This window comes from Miniopterus schreibersii (assembly GCF_964146895.1).
Source record: "Miniopterus schreibersii genome assembly, chromosome: 13".
NCBI classification, from domain to species: domain Eukaryota; kingdom Metazoa; phylum Chordata; class Mammalia; order Chiroptera; family Miniopteridae; genus Miniopterus; species Miniopterus schreibersii.
Genome location: NC_138113.1, coordinates 53,414,596 through 53,430,240, shown reverse-complemented (window position 1 = coordinate 53,430,240; position 15,645 = coordinate 53,414,596). Strand labels below are relative to the sequence as shown.

Sequence of the window (15,645 nt, the reverse complement as noted above, 5' to 3'; positions counted from 1 at the left end):
CGCGGGAGGAGGCGGGAAGAGCCCGATCTCTTAGGCGCGAGACGCAGTACCGGGAGCTCCTCGTGAGCCAGGGGATCCCCTAGTTGGACGAGGTACAGACGCCAGGGAAAGGGTCCGAGGGGAGGTCCACGGGGTGAGGAAGGCAGACAGGGAGTGTGCGGGAGGTTGTTCATACCCATTCCTGCAGGGCTATGAAGTGCTTTCGCTTTATTCTAATCCTAAGAGTTGGCCGCACGCCTGCATCCCGAGCCTGGGCTGCCGTTTTTTACCCACCTGGGCACGGCTTCATCTGGGTGTGCCCGGATTGACCCAGGTACGCAGAAGGGGGGAGACACGGCCGTCTCTAGGAAGCTGGGAATCCTGCTCGGACAGACCTCCAGTTTTCAAAGTTAGTGTGACACTTTCAAACATAGATAAAAGCAAAATTAGTGACAAGCTAGGGTCCAGATCATCAGGATTGATACAGTTGCTTCATCTACTACTATTTTTTCTTTCCTGAACGAAACAACTGGTTTCACTCCTGCTTATTTTATAATGCATTCAATTTTAATAGACTTTTAACATATCAAATTGGCTTGTTTAAAAGGAAAGAGACTGATCATATCCAGTGCTGGCAGGGGTTTGGGAAACAGGCACACACGGATTGGTTGGGGAAGGAGAACTGCTGCCTAATTAAGTAATTCTTGTATGGTAGGATGCCTGCGAAGATGGCCCCCAAAACATCCTTCTCTTTCTGTACTTGCATGTCATTCCTTTGTCCAGTAGTGGAGTTTATGTCCCCTCCTTTGAATCCAGGCTGACCTACTGACCTACTTCTGCTTTGATCAACTGAAAGTGGTAGAAGGCCTGCTGGGGGGCAGGGAGGGGGGGGTGTGTGCTGAAGGGAGAACCAGTGACCTTGCAGGTAGATCAGTTTTATCAACTGATGGTCTTAGGCGCCAACTCAATGCCAGTAGGAATCCTCAATTTAGGATGTGCTGAAAAAAGGGACATTTCTTAAGTATAAAAAGCTCAACTGTGATACAGCACAGCTGTGAGGCAACCCTGGGGCCAGGCCCCTCACCAGCTAGACAGCTCTGCTCAAATTCTCAGTGGGCTGCTCTGAGGAGACATCTGTGTTACAACTCACCAAGGGAGAGACAGTCTTCCATCTTTGATGAAAAGAGTAAAAGGGTTGCTCCTAGAGCAGGGGTGGAGAACCCTTTTTTCTGCCAAGAGCCATTTGGATGTTTATAATGTCATTCGCAGGCCATACAAAATTATCAGCTTAAAAATTAGCTATGAAAAACGCTTCCAGATTTATTGAATTTCAAGGCCCTCCTGCATTTGCTGTGGCCCAACCAGCCCACAGGTAGAATGCTCCCCACCCCTTTCCTAGAGCTGGAAGGGAGCTACTTTATAGGGACAGAAGGCCACACCCCTGGTCCCTGCTTGGTCTGTCCCCATGTAAATAAGGACTCCAAATCCTCTCAGTTTGATTGGCCCAAAAAGTACTGACCTGATTGGTCAGAATAGAGCCACTCTGGTTGGTTGGAGTTACACAGCTCCGATTGGATGGGGAAAGCCTCAGTCCTATTGGCTGAAATAGGATTCCAGGAACTCCTTTGTAAGAAATGACTCAGACGGCAGACACAGGGCAGGTGGGCAGGTTAGTGCGGGTTTCTTCTTTAAGTGCAGTTTGCATGCAGTTTGTGTAGAAATGGCTGCTCGGCTCCGTGTGTGGTGGTTTTTGTTTTTACAATTTAGCCCAGTTAGCCACCAGGAGCCCTTCTTACTAGGTGTGTTCTTTTTCAGGGTTCACAATAGAAATCACTCAGTGCAAAGAACAGAGAAAAATGATTGAAAAAATATTAAAGCCTCAAAAACTGGTAGGATAATGTCAGGCATTCCAACATACAAGTAAAAGGAATCTCAGAAGGTGCAGAGACAGAAAAAGGGACAAAAATATTTGAAGACTGCATTGGAAAGAAGTGGTGTTTGGGGACATCCAACCAAGGCCTAGAGAGGACTGGGAGCCTCCAGTTTACTCCCTTTGGTATTTAGCTACCCTATAAAGACATGCAATTCAGCATAACCAAGTTGACATAGTATACAGTCTTAACAGTCCACCCCATGTCAACTTGGCATCCATATACACCTCCGTAAAACATACTTAAAATTCAAATAAAAAAAAATCATACTTCTGCCTTATATGGTACAACCTTTTCTCCAAAAGAGGACACAAAGGCTTTTTTGTCCTTGTGTGACATTTATGCTTCCTGATCGTTACTCTAGTTCATACTTCCCTTTTATATCCTGTTATTTAAGTACTGAGATAAAAAATTAGCACCTTGTTGGCTGTTAGGGGGATAAAAGAAGGAAATTAAATATTTTTTAATTTTATGCAAACATCAAAATGAGGTAATACTTATAACTATCATGATCTCATTTCTGTAACTGGTCATGTGGTCATAACAAGTATCTATAATTACCATCTTCTACTCATTGCACGTTCCCCTTGCCTTCAGGAAGCATCTGCACTGGTCATGGTTCCTTTCTGCTGGGTTGACCCAAACATTCCTGAAGAATCTAGCTCATTAGAACTTCTGACTGGATTGGGTGGTTGTAGTTTTCCACTGGCTTGAGTAACTAAGGTCTTGAGAGTACTAAGTGGTCTCCTAGGATCTGTTGCATGCCATACACACTCCTCTTATCCCCATTGTGTAGCAGCAACCCAGTTTCCCCTGGACAGTCGGGACCAATCATCACAGCCAGAAGAAAGCCTTTCTGTTGTCTCAGTGTTAGGAAGAGTCAGAGTGGCCAGGTGGCAACATCACCTTCTGTTTGGATGAAATCATTGTCACCTGGTAGAAGCGTTGCTTCCTTTGGAACTAAGATCTCTATATAAGCAGAGACAGGAAGCAAAATTTTTACCAGTCAATTACTAAGCATAATAGTGAGAGGAGGTACTCCCATTCCCAGCCCTTGATAACTGGACCCGTAAATCCCAGCTATGGGGGAAACCGCATCATATATTGGATGCTGATTTAGAGTGTATACCACATCCTGGAGGACCTTGCCCCAGGATGCTACCATCTACCTAGTACCATAACCAAGCCTTCAAAAAGCCATCCACTGAGAGGATTTCCCTTCACCACTCTCCACTTTCAGGTGGTGCCTGCATATCAAGCAGAGCCCGAGTTTTCTTCAGGCAGCTGGTCATGGGAACTTCCCATGGAGTAGATGACATGGTCATGAGGAAATCACACAGCGACTTGTGCCTTCAGGATCTTCTAGAGCCCATTTTCATACAAATTGCTTCCACTTGATGATGGAGTGCTGCTGTGCACCCAACCTCATGACCTAATGGAGCAGACACTTCATGATGAACAGCTCAGGTCACATGAGAACCCACTGGCCCATGGTCAGGCATTCAGGTTTGGGTTAATGTGTTTCTTATTTGTTTCTGACTATTTAAAAATAATTATAGATTCATAAGAAGTTGCAGAAATAGTACAGAAAGGTTCCATGCATCCTTTACCCAGTTGTCCCAATGGTAGCAAATAACAATCATATAATACCAAAACCAGGGGATTGGCTTGGGTACAATCCAGAGTTCACTTAGATTTTTATCAGTTTTACATGCATTCATTTGTATGTATGCGTACGTAGTTCTATACAATTTTATTGTGTCGATTTCTGTAACCACCACCATCAAGATACAGAACTGCTCTATCACCACAAACAGCCCTGGTGCTTTTCCTTTACAGTCATATTTGCCTCTCTTCTCTCTCTTCCCCACTCTCTCCCTAACCCCTGGCAACCATGAACCTGTTCTCCATGTCTATCATTTTGCCATTTTGAGAGTGTGATATAAATAGAATCCTACAGTGTGTGGCCTTCGGAGGTTGTCTTCTTTGCTCGTCATAATGACCTTGGTGTCCATCCAAGTTGTTGCATGCATCAGTAGCTTCTTCCTTTTTGCTTAACCATTCACCCATTGGAGGATATTTAGTTTGTCTCCAATTTTTGGCTTTTTCAAACAAAGCTGCTATGAATATCCATGCACATTTTTTTTGACATTAGAATTGTTTTATTTGTGATAAAATGCACATAACATAAAATGTACCATCTTAACCACTTTTAAGTGTACAGTTCAGAGGCATTAAGAACATTGGCATCATGTCACCACCATCATCTCCAGAACTTTTCATCTGGCACAACTGGAACTCTGTGCCTGGTAAACAGCAGCTCCCCCCTCGCTTTCCTCTCCGGTCTCTGGCAGCCACCAGTCTACTTCCTGTCTCTATGAGTTTGGTTACTCAAGGTTCCTCATATAAGAGGAATCATACAATTTCTGTCCTTTTGTGACTGGCTTATTTCACTTAGCATAGTGTCCTGACCTCAAAGATGGTGCATGTTGTAGCCTGAGTCAGAATTTCCTTCCCTCTTTAAGGCTGAATAATATTCCATTATATATATATATTGTTTATCCATTCATCTGTCAACAGATCTTTTAGCTACTGTGAATAATGCTCCTCTGAACATGGGGGTACAAATATTGTTTTGAATCCCTGCTTTCACTACTTTGGAATGTATACCCAACGCGTACGTGTTTTGTGTGCATGTGCTTTCATTACTCTGGGATGCATGCCAAGCAGTGAGATCTCTAGACTGTATGGTTAGTGTATGTTGAGTTTTTAAGAAACTGCCAAACTCTTTTCCAAAGTGGCCATACCATTTTATATTCCCACCAGCAATGTGTGAGGGGTCTAGGCCCTGCACATTCTCAGCGGCACTTCGTATTATCACTTTAAAAAAGTTTTTTTTAGCTGCTCTAATAGTTGTGTAGTGATATCTCATCATGGTTTCAATTTACCTTTCCCTGGTAGCTGATGGTGTTGAACTTCTTTTCACATGCCTGTTTGCCATCTGTATGTCCTCTTTGGTGAAACGGTTGCTCACTCCCTAGTTGGATTGTTTGGCATCTTTTACCATTGTTTTGAGGGTTTTTACATATTTCAGATATCAGTACATTTTCAAACAGGTTGTTTGCAGATATTTCTTCCCAGTTTGTAGCTTGTCTTTTTATTCTTTTAACAGGGTCTTTTACCAAGCAAAAGTCTTTAATTTTGTTGAAGTCCAATTTGCTGATGTTTTCTTTTATGGATCAAGTATAGAAATATTACTGATTTTTGTATATTGATCTGATTGCATACAAAAACTTTGCTGAACTCATTTACTCTACTAGGTTTTTAATGTATATATTTCTTAGGACTTTCTATATATAAGATCATTCCTTCTGTGAATAGAGATAGTTTTACACTTTCAGCCAGCTAATTAACATCTTAGGCTAATCTGTTACGCTCTCCCTTTCACATTGCTGCAGCACTCTGAATCCTGCCCCTCTCCTGCTCCTAACAGGAGGACCTCACAATTGTCTTACCACAGTTAGGAAACTTTCTGTACCATGCTTAAACCTCAGACTTATTAGAGACTTCAATTAAAAACTCTGAACTACCCCAGCTGGCATGACTCAGTGGTTGAGCATCGACCTATGATCCAGGAGATCGCAGTTCAATTCCCAGTGGTTGTGGGCTTAATCCTGGGGGGTAGGGGGAGAGGCAGCTGATCAATGACTCTCTCATCATTGATGTTTCTGTCTCTCTCTCTCTCTCTCCCTTTGTCTCTCTGAAATCAATAAAGATATATGTAAAAAAACAAACAAAAAAACCCCTCTGAACTAATATAGTTCTTTTTTTGTTTTGTGAGTCCTCACCAGAGGATGTTTTTTCCATTGCTTTTCAGATAGAGAGTGGAAGGAAGGGAGGGAAGAGCAAGAGAAATATTGATGTGAGAAAGATACATTGACAGGTTGTCTCCCGCAGGCGCTCCAACTGGGGGCAGGGAGGGAACCCTCAACCCACGTATGTGCCTTTGACCAGGAATTGAACCAAAGACCCTTTGGTGCACAGGCTGACCCTCTAACCACTGAGCAACAGCAGCCAGGGGTTAGTATATTTCTTTTATTTGAGTATATATAGAGGAAGTGAGAGAGAGAGGGAGGGAGGGAGATTTGTTGTTCCACTTATGCATTCGTTGGGTGATTCTTGTATGTATCCTGACTAGACATCCAATCCGCAACCTTGGCGTATTGATACTACGCTCTAACCAACTGAGCTACCTGGCCAGGGCCTGAACTAATATTTTTTGTTAGTGAGTCAAATCTCAAAAATGAAACGAGAGTATCAAGCAGGATATGCTGTTACTAATTTATGGTCTCTTTAGAACATAGTCGTCTACGTGAGGGTAAAACCAGCCCAGATGGTAGAAGTTGTTACTCTTACTATGTATAATTTGTTGACTAACCAGAGACCAGGGAATAGGCATACACATAGATAGCAGATGTACTCGAGATCAGCACATGATTTTGAGATGCCTTGAAAACAAATGTTTCCTGATCTCTGCTAGAATCCTCACCAAAAATGGACTACAACCTAAGGAACTCACAGATTCACTCCTACTTCCTAGAGAGGGGGCTATTATAAGGGCGGAGGCCCATGCAAAAGAGGTAAGATGCAAGTGAAAGGAAATGCTCTAGCAAGATATTATGGCAAGCAAGTGGCCTTAGCCAAGGTGAGGTTCCTAACGAGGAATCCAAAGAGGCCATTATAAGATATCAGTGGTTAGCCCCTATTTGGGGGGTGGGAGAGGGAGGCGGTGGGGTGGGGGGTGGAGTTAATAATTGGACCCTTTCACTCAGGTCATCTCTGGCGCTCCCAAGATGGCCACTTGGTGGCACCAGATGATTTCAAATGGATTATCAGCTAACTTCCATGAAACTACCCATCATAGTACAAATTGGTTACTCTCATAAATTAACATTAGTAAATAAACTTTTAAAAGACAGATTTTTAACAGGTTATCTTTAGGTTATGTGTCACCTATAAACATAATCCTGGAAAAAAATGGAAAGGTGGGACATGGCCAGGAACAAAAAAGCCTCAAGGGTCCTTGGACACCTTGAGATGAATTTTATCCAGCTTCCACCCTTCATGAGATTTGAATGTATTTTAGTGATTATATGTCTGTTTTGAGGATGGGTTGAAGCATTTCATTGCTGAAAAACTACAGTCCTTACAGTCACTAAAAGCTGATTTTGTGTTTCCAGCCTGGGGCACACACTTTACAAGAACCATTATAACAGAACTCCATAAGGCACTAACCCTTACTCAAAAACTATTCTGCCTTTACCTTCCACAATATTCTGGAAAGGTTGAAAGAACCGATGGCATTCTTAACTTAAAATTAGCAAAACTTTCAGAAACGTGCTAGCTCCCTGGCCAAAGGTATTGCCAGAAACCCATATGGCCATATGGTTCACTCCTTTGAGGATACATCAGTTATCTCCCTAAGAAGTGATAACTGGAAGGCCTGTTTATTTAGTGATTTATTTCAATGCTAAACTCTACCTGGCTGCATGCACACATGCAAAATATTACAAGTGATTCATGTACCATACCCAGTGCTATCATCGATAGATGAAGGCCACCTTCCCACAGAATCTTCCTAAATAGCCTCTTTATGATCTTCAACCATGAGATTTTGTCTACTGGAAGAGACATCAGAGAAAACTGTTCTTGAACCTCATTGTATGGGACCTTACCAGGTACTGCTAACAAATACAGCAGTGAGACCCTGGGCAGTCCATTTTCAGTCCATATTTCACAACTAAAGAAGTTCAGAATCAACGCAACTGGAAGCCTACTCCAGGAGAGCACTTCAAACTGAGGTTTCTCCGAGCTACTCTGGAAGCAACAGATCTTCAGAAGTGTACAAACTGAAGATCTTTGGAGCAAATAGATGACCTCAGTTAGTGGATAGCTTCTGCCTAAGATGTCAGACCAAGACCTGTGTTGAAGTCCTGTTTTGTTTTTCATCTGCTTGCTTGGAGTTATTCTCATTTCTATGAATCCCTGGTGGTCATCACCTGTCATAATGGCCCCTTTTTTCTTTCCTCTTTACTGTAATTGTCAGGTCAAAACACACTCATTCCAACACCATTCTTAGATCATTCCAAACGGTAGCCACTGCTCTTGATCTTACCAGCGCTGGATACACCACCCATTGCCAGACCACCATGATAAATATATGTGAACAGTTCTGGTCTTATCAAATGAAACTATAGGGAATTTTAGCCAATGGTTTTTCAACTTGCACCTACAGGGGCAAATGACCTTAAACAAATTAACCTATGGCTAGTATCTCTCCCAGAAAAGAGCCAATTATTACAATCTATTGGTCAGACCCCAGGTAATTCTAGACTTGAACTCAAGCTTTGCAAGGTAATGGGTCAGTTATCACCTGAAAGAAACAAATAGAGACCCGAACATGTCACACAGCAAGTATAAAGCTTTGGTTCAATCTTACATAAACAACTCCTTTTTCCTGGATCTCTATGGGCCCTACTGGATTCTACTTCCTTGTAGCCAGGTCAACTGGTCTTGTTTTCCTCAGACTAAAAACTCATGCAGTTTAGGAATAGTATTTGAAAACCTGTCTATATATAGAAACACTAATTCTAAGTCACCAGTGTTGGGAAATCCAACTCAGGCAGGAGCTCCACAAGGAGGCCACCCTTGTCAGGCACTCTACCTCGGGGACTTGCCAACTCACTGTTCAGTGAACAATTGGAGCAGTATTTCCAATGATGGGAAACAAAAAGACTGTAAGAACCATCACTGCCTCTGGCAGAAATTATCAATGACAGCACCTGTTCCCTTGATGGAAGATGTGCAGATCTGCCTCAGCTTACTGGCACAAGCAGTTGTGAGCAATTGTATAAACTTCTTATTGACTAATTGTGGTAGCATCTGGGCCATTGCTATTACTTCTCGCTATGTGTGGATTGATGGAACAGGCATGCTAGAACAGGCTCTATATCAGCTTAAAAAATGCTACTTGGCTCAATGCTTCTGTACAACTGTTGTCTCATCAGTTGAGTGCCATGATGATGCAACAACATAAAAGATCCAAAAGACCTCATGATAAGTTTACTGTGGACAACTGAACAATCCCCAAGTGGTGAAGATCTGGATCTCTGAATTGGTCAGCCTCTCTCAAGCAAGAGAATGGCCAACAGGGGGAACTGAGGGACTTAATATTCCAGTGGACAGTAGATACACCACATATGACAATAGAACTCTGACCTGCACCTTTGCAGCAACCAACCTGAAAGCCAAACCACGGCCTCTGCGACTGTCAGCTCACAACAGGCACAACTTAGTCAAAGACTGCTAGTTCTCCTACTTTTGCCCCCAATTTCCAACTTAGGACCAACCTTAGAAAGCTAAATATGCTCCCAAACCAATTACATAAGGTGCCCTGCTCCCTCCAGCATTCTGTGCCAACAACCTAAATTAGGGCATACCTGAAGCTTCCTTCCCCCCCACCCCCCCATTATAAAGCTTTATTATTCTCTGTATGCCTCTGGTTCTCTGCCAAATGCAGGTGGTAGTGGCTGATTCCTTGCTATAGCACGTTCTGAATAAATAGCCTGTTTGTTCTCATTTGGGGTCTTCATTTATTTCCAAAAGTGCAAAGTCCTTCATCTAATAGGAGAAGACTGAGACCCAGAGAGTATCATGCATGGGACCTCACTCCCAAATGGCTTTGGAGTATTTGGGTCTTGAGGCACAGATTCATGGCATCTGTCAACACCCATCTTTCATTTCTTCTTTGGTAATAGAATCTCCAAATTTTAGCTGGGCTCTTTGCTGCCTAGGGAAAAAGACTTCAATTTCCAGCCTCCCTTGCCATCAGGCATGGGTCCATGTCTAAGCTGACAGTGGTCTCTAGGCAGAAGTGGTATATTGCAGTTCTTTGTTGAGGGATGTCTCAAGTACAGTCTTAACATTTGTGACTTGTTTATTTGAATAACAACTGAAGCAGCATTTTCACATTGATTTGAGTGTGTGTGCTTGTGTAATAAAGAACTTGATAGGCCTTTGTCCCTCGTTCCTGGGAGGTAACCTCTAAATCTTTGGAATTCCCTGAGTAATATTCCTAGTGGGCCTCTGAAACCACATCTCATAGTTTATGCTAAATAGTTTGTGCTAATGAGATGACTCAGGATGGGGGCCGGCCATGTCAGAAAGATGACCCAAATGATGAGAAGGCTAGGACATTGAGCCATATACTATCAGCCCCACCTCCAGGGAGGGGAGGGGCACTGGAGATTGAGTTCAATTTAGTGGTCAATCAACCATTCCAAGATAATAAAATGCCAATAAAAACTCTGGCAGAGGCTCTGGTGAGCTTCCCTGGTGAGCGTCTCTGCTTATTGTTACACATCGATATGCCAGCAGGGTAATGTGCTCCTGGAAAAGATGGAGGCCTCACATTTGGGATGGTTCCAGATCTCACCTTATATGTCTCCTCTTTATGCTGGTTTGATTTGTATCTTTTTGCTATAATAACATTATAATAAATATAGTACTTTCCTGAGTTCTGAGAATTGTTCTAGAGAATTAGAGAACCTGAGAGAGTAATGGGAACTCACAAATTTGTAGCTAGCTGGTCAGAAGTTGTTCACCTAGGGACCCCCAAATTTGTGGCTGGTATCTGAAGTGAGAGCACCCTTGTCTGGCACTGTATCCTTAACCTGTGAAGTCTGGCCTACCTCTGGGTGGTTGGTTTGAGAAGTCATGGTAACACTACAAAATAAAATAGCAATGCATTTTTGTGTACACACTTCACTCCCCAAAGATGGAACAGTGGTAATCTATATTTAAATCTGAAAAATAATTACAGGAAGCAACATTGTATTTTTCTAAGAAAATATTTAATTGGTAGTTTTCTAAAAGGAATGCTTTTCATCTAGTATGATAGTGTAAAGTCAATCAGAAGCACAGAGAAAACCTGGGCAATACAAGTTGTTTTTCAAATCAACAAATGGTTAGCAAGCACATATAGTGTGCTCCTTTCTCAGAGGAAGTATGGGAAATGACCTGAAGTGGCTGATAATTTGGCTCAGGAGATAAGGGCAAGATGATACACAACAAATGATTTAAATAGGTCAAGACAGTGATAAGAACTACCCCAAGTCCAAATAGCTGTCATTTTAAAATACGTATGCAAACAAAAAATGCTTGTTCAACTGCAAATGAATAGATATGGCTTTGAATCTGTATTCAAGAGACTTCTTCCCTGAGGGACCATCTGAACAGGTTCTGACTGATTATTAGTCTTTAGATAAGTCAAGAGGGCATCAGGCTGTTGGAGCAGCATGGGCAAACACCTATAGGCTAGGAAGTGTGGAGGCACGTTTGAGGTATGGCAAGCAAGCTCTTTTGTCTGAAATAGGGGTTCTTGTCAGGAGCAGCAGCAGGTTAGGGTAGACTGAAGAGGGCATCAAATGCCAAACAGAGGGGTGAGGATTTATCCTGTAGGCAGTATGAAGGCTTTCAGAAGGGGCAGTAGGTGCACAGTAATGATTAACATGGCAGAGATACACAAGGAGGGACCAATTTTATACCCAGACTAGCTACAAAGTTGTTGCAGGCATCCAGGTGTATAAAGTGACTTCAGTGGGGGTTATGGAAGAACACTGGGGGAAAAGGTGAGATAAAGCAAATTAAGCTATTACTAATGTAAAATATTTGCTACTTCTGCTCCTATGAAAGCTGGCTCTCTGGGAAGAAATGCACATGATTTTTAGCCTTATAGACTGGCATCCTGATCTCAGTGGCCCAGATGGCTCCTGTGCATCCCACCTGCCTGCTTCCCTCTGCCTTGGCCAACCTCTTGGATCCCTAGATCCCGTCTGTCTACATAGACTCACTTTAAACTGATTCTCTGAATTCTGGGCTCAGCCTCCTCATCTGGACTTTAAATGCTTGAAGGACTGTTCTAGTAGAAGCTGTTTGTTTGTTTTGTTTTTTGTTAATTCTCACATGAGGATATTTTTTTCCATTGCTTTTCAGAGAGAGTGGAAGGGAGGGAAAGGAGGTGGGGGAGAGAGAGAGAGGTGGGGAGAAAGAGAGGGGTGGAGAGAAACATCAATGTGAGAGAGACATCGATTGATTGCCTCCCGAACATACCCTGATCAGGGGCAGGGAGCGAACCCTCAACCCAGGTATGTGTCCTTGACTGGGAATTGAACCTGCAACCCTTTGGTGTATAGGCTGATGCTATAACCACTGAGCCACGCCGGCCAGGGCCAAGCTCTTTTTATCAAGATGTCTCTGGTCTATACCAGCTCCTGGTCTTGACTTCTTGACAAAAGTTGCTGAGGCAACATAATATGAACTTGAGACCCAGTAAGCTTAGGGGTAACTATTACAGACAATAAAATGTAATACCAAAGATACACAGGTAAATTGAAGTAACAGATATGATAGAAAACTTAATTTAGCAATAGTTAGTGTATCTGTATATTTGATTTTTTAAAGAACAGTTTTATTTATATACCATAAAATTCTCCCCATTTTATATGCACAGTTCAACAATTTTTAGTAAATTTACCAAACTGTTCAACCATCACCATAGTCCAGTTTTAGGACACCTCACCACCCAAATAAGATTCCTTGGAACATTTGCAGTCACTCTCAATTGCCACTCAGCCCCAGGTAATCACTAATCTACTTGGTCTCTAAAGATTTGCATTTCCTTGACATTTCACATAAATGAAACTATACAATATATGGCCCCTGGCACCTGGCTACTTTCACTTAGAATAATGTTCTTGAGGTTTTGAAATTTTTATAATTCCCATATTTCAGTGATTTTAATACTTAAAAAGTTTTCATTTCATTTCAAAAACTCCAGTTTAGTAGCATAAAGTTCTAATAAAACAGGTTTTGTGGGGGTTTCCTGCTCAAACTTAAAAATTGGTATTGCCTCTTAGAAAAAGGTAACATGCATTAGAGAGAAAGAAGTGCATGGGGGTCTTGTGCAGGGAAGGCCTTCAATTTCTAGGTCCCCAAACTACAGCTGTGAACCAGGGGAGGCCCAGGCCAGTGCAGGCGAGGGCGTGGCACTTTCTGAAGATCACTTAGCTCTAAAATATGGTTGGGCTAGATCACTGGTAGATCTCTCAGCCTCCATTTTTGTCACCCAAATAACACCCCTCTCCCCTGACAGGATGGGGAGGCAGGACACAAGTGTACTTATAAAAATAGTCCCCACCAGGTGAAAATCTCCACTTCCTTTCTGCTCTACTTTTATCAATCTCCAATCTGAAGGAACTTTCCTCACATTAAGCTCCTAGGGTTTCTCTTTTGGATGAAGCCTGATCATATACTGGAGCCTGAACTATATATTAGTGTTTTTTCCCAGTTTCACTAAATTCAGAGTCACCCTAGTACAAGTTCTCTGACATGCAAAAAGAGTGGGACACCCAGCAGAGGCTTTCCCACATGCATTTCATTCCCAGGGTATGTAGCTTGTAGGATGAGTTCACTGACGTTTATCAAAGGAAGAGGTTTGCCTGAGGGCTCTCTCATATTCACCATGTCCATAGGGTTTTTCTCAAGAATGAATTATCTGATGATCAATGAGGGATGAGCTCTTACGGAAGGCCTTCCCACATCTGCTGCTTTCACAAGACTTCTCTTTAGTGTGTGTTCTTGATGCTTAGTAAGGGAAGAGGTATTGCTGAAGTCATTTACCACACCTGCAGAGTTCCTCTACAGTATGTTACCTGATTTTTTTCCTAGAACAATGTGACTGAAGGGCTTCTCCCCAATATGATGCTGACTAAAGCCTTTGCAAATTCATTGCATTCACATGGTTTCTCTGACTTCTTTCACACGGTTTCTCTGATGTTTGATGAAGGAGGAGGTGTGACTGGAAGCCCACTTTCCCTCTTGACATCCACAGCACTTTTCTTCAGGATGTCCTACCTGATGTTGAACAAGATGGGTCCTCCAAGTCTTCCCTCATACATGACACTTACAGGATCTCGCTCCAATATCTATTCTCTGAGGTTTAGTGACATGTGTACTTCAGCTGAAAGCCTTCCTATCTTCGCTGAATTCACTGTGGTTTTTTCCTAGTGTGAATTTTCTGATGTTTAATAAAGGATGAAGTGTGAGCAAAGCCTCTTCCACACTCGTTACACTTGTAGGGTTTCTCACCAGTATGATATCTATAATGTTGAGTGAGAGATGAGCTCTGGCTGAAGGCTCTCCCACATTTATTACACTTGTAGGGTTTCTCTCCAGTATGAGACCTATAATGTACGATGAGAGATGAGCTCTGGCTGAAGGCTCTCCCACATTCCCTGCATTCATAGGGCTTTTCTCCAGTATGAGTTCTCTGATGTTTAATAAGGGATGAAGTATGACCAAAGGCTCTCCCACATTTATTACACTTGTAGGGTTTCTCTCCAATATGAAACCTATGATGTAAGACAAGAGATGAGCTCTGGCTGAAGGCTCTCCCACATTCATTGCACTCATAGGGCTTTTTCCCATTATGAGTTCTCTGATGTTTAATAAGGGATGAAATATGAGCAAAGGCTTTCCCACATTCACTGCACTCGTAGGGCTTTTCACCAGTGTGACATCTCTGACGCACCTAAAGTTCTGACTGGAAATGGAAGGACTTCCCGCATTCATTACATGTACAAGATTTCTTCCCTGGATGAGTTCTCTGAGAGTTATTTCTCCCTGAAGTCTGTCTGAATTCTGTATCGTATGTATAGGATCCTTCTCCAGTAGGAATATCACATTGGTTAACAAGGACTGATCTTAAGCCTAAAGCTCTCCCTAATTCACTGCATTCATGATCTCCCCTAAGGGTGGTAGCAGACTTGTGAGTGAGTGACATTTCTTTCAGATGTCTCTCCTGTTTTTCTGGATGTGTCTCTAACTGGTCATCACAACCACAGGTTGCCTTCAGTTTGGAGGACCAGAATGCATCTCTACTGTGTTTTTCCACTGATGCTATCTGGAATAATTCTTCTTTGGAACTTCCCTGACTTAATAATGATTCCTTGGCTTTAGGCCTTCTCTCCCAGTCTAGGGGGGAAAAAGAGACATTCTATTATTACCTGTTTTCTTTGCCAAGAGGAAGTGAAGTCCTAGAATGGATATGGGATAATTAACCTTTAAAATAATATCTAAAAGAGGTGTACAATTTCTTCCAAGAATGGTATATGTCTGAGGAAGGTTTTGGAGGTGTCAAACATAAGAGATAAGCAGGTGATTGGAGATTAGGCAAACCTGAGAGAATAGTGTTTGGAGTCTAAGTACACGAGGTAAATCCAAAGACTGTAAAGATGAGAGAGGAGTAGGAAGATGTCCGCCCACCTGAATGATCCAGGATTAATCATATCTGGATCATTCAGGTGGGCCCAATCTAATCATGCATCCTTAAAATGGGAGAACATTTCTTGGCTCAGTCAGAGAGATGTGGTGTGAGAAGGATTTGACCCATAATTCATGGCTCTGAAGATGGAGGAAGAGCACCATGAGACAAGAAATGTAGCAGTCTCCAGAAGCTGAGAAGACCCTTCAGTTTAGCCAGCAAGAAAATGAGGACCTCAGTTTTACAACTGCAGGAAATTGGTTCTGCCAACAATTCAAATGAACAGATAAGAGATTCTCCCATAGACACTCAAGGAAGGAATGCAGCCCTGCTGATACCTTGGTTGTAACTGTG

At 42.5% G+C, this 15,645-nt stretch overlaps 1 protein-coding gene across 1 annotated transcript in view; it reads left to right on the top strand.

Moving 5' to 3' along the window:
- The first annotated feature begins 43 nt into the window (after window positions 1–43).
- ZNF2 (zinc finger protein 2) overlaps window positions 44–15,645 on the top strand; it is a 35,080-nt gene continuing 19,478 nt past the window's right edge. Inside the window, exons 1-2 of the mRNA XM_081156402.1 lie at window positions 44–92; window positions 224–388. The gene's annotated coding sequence lies outside the window, so the exon portion shown is untranslated. The remainder of the gene's footprint in view (window positions 93–223; window positions 389–15,645) is intronic.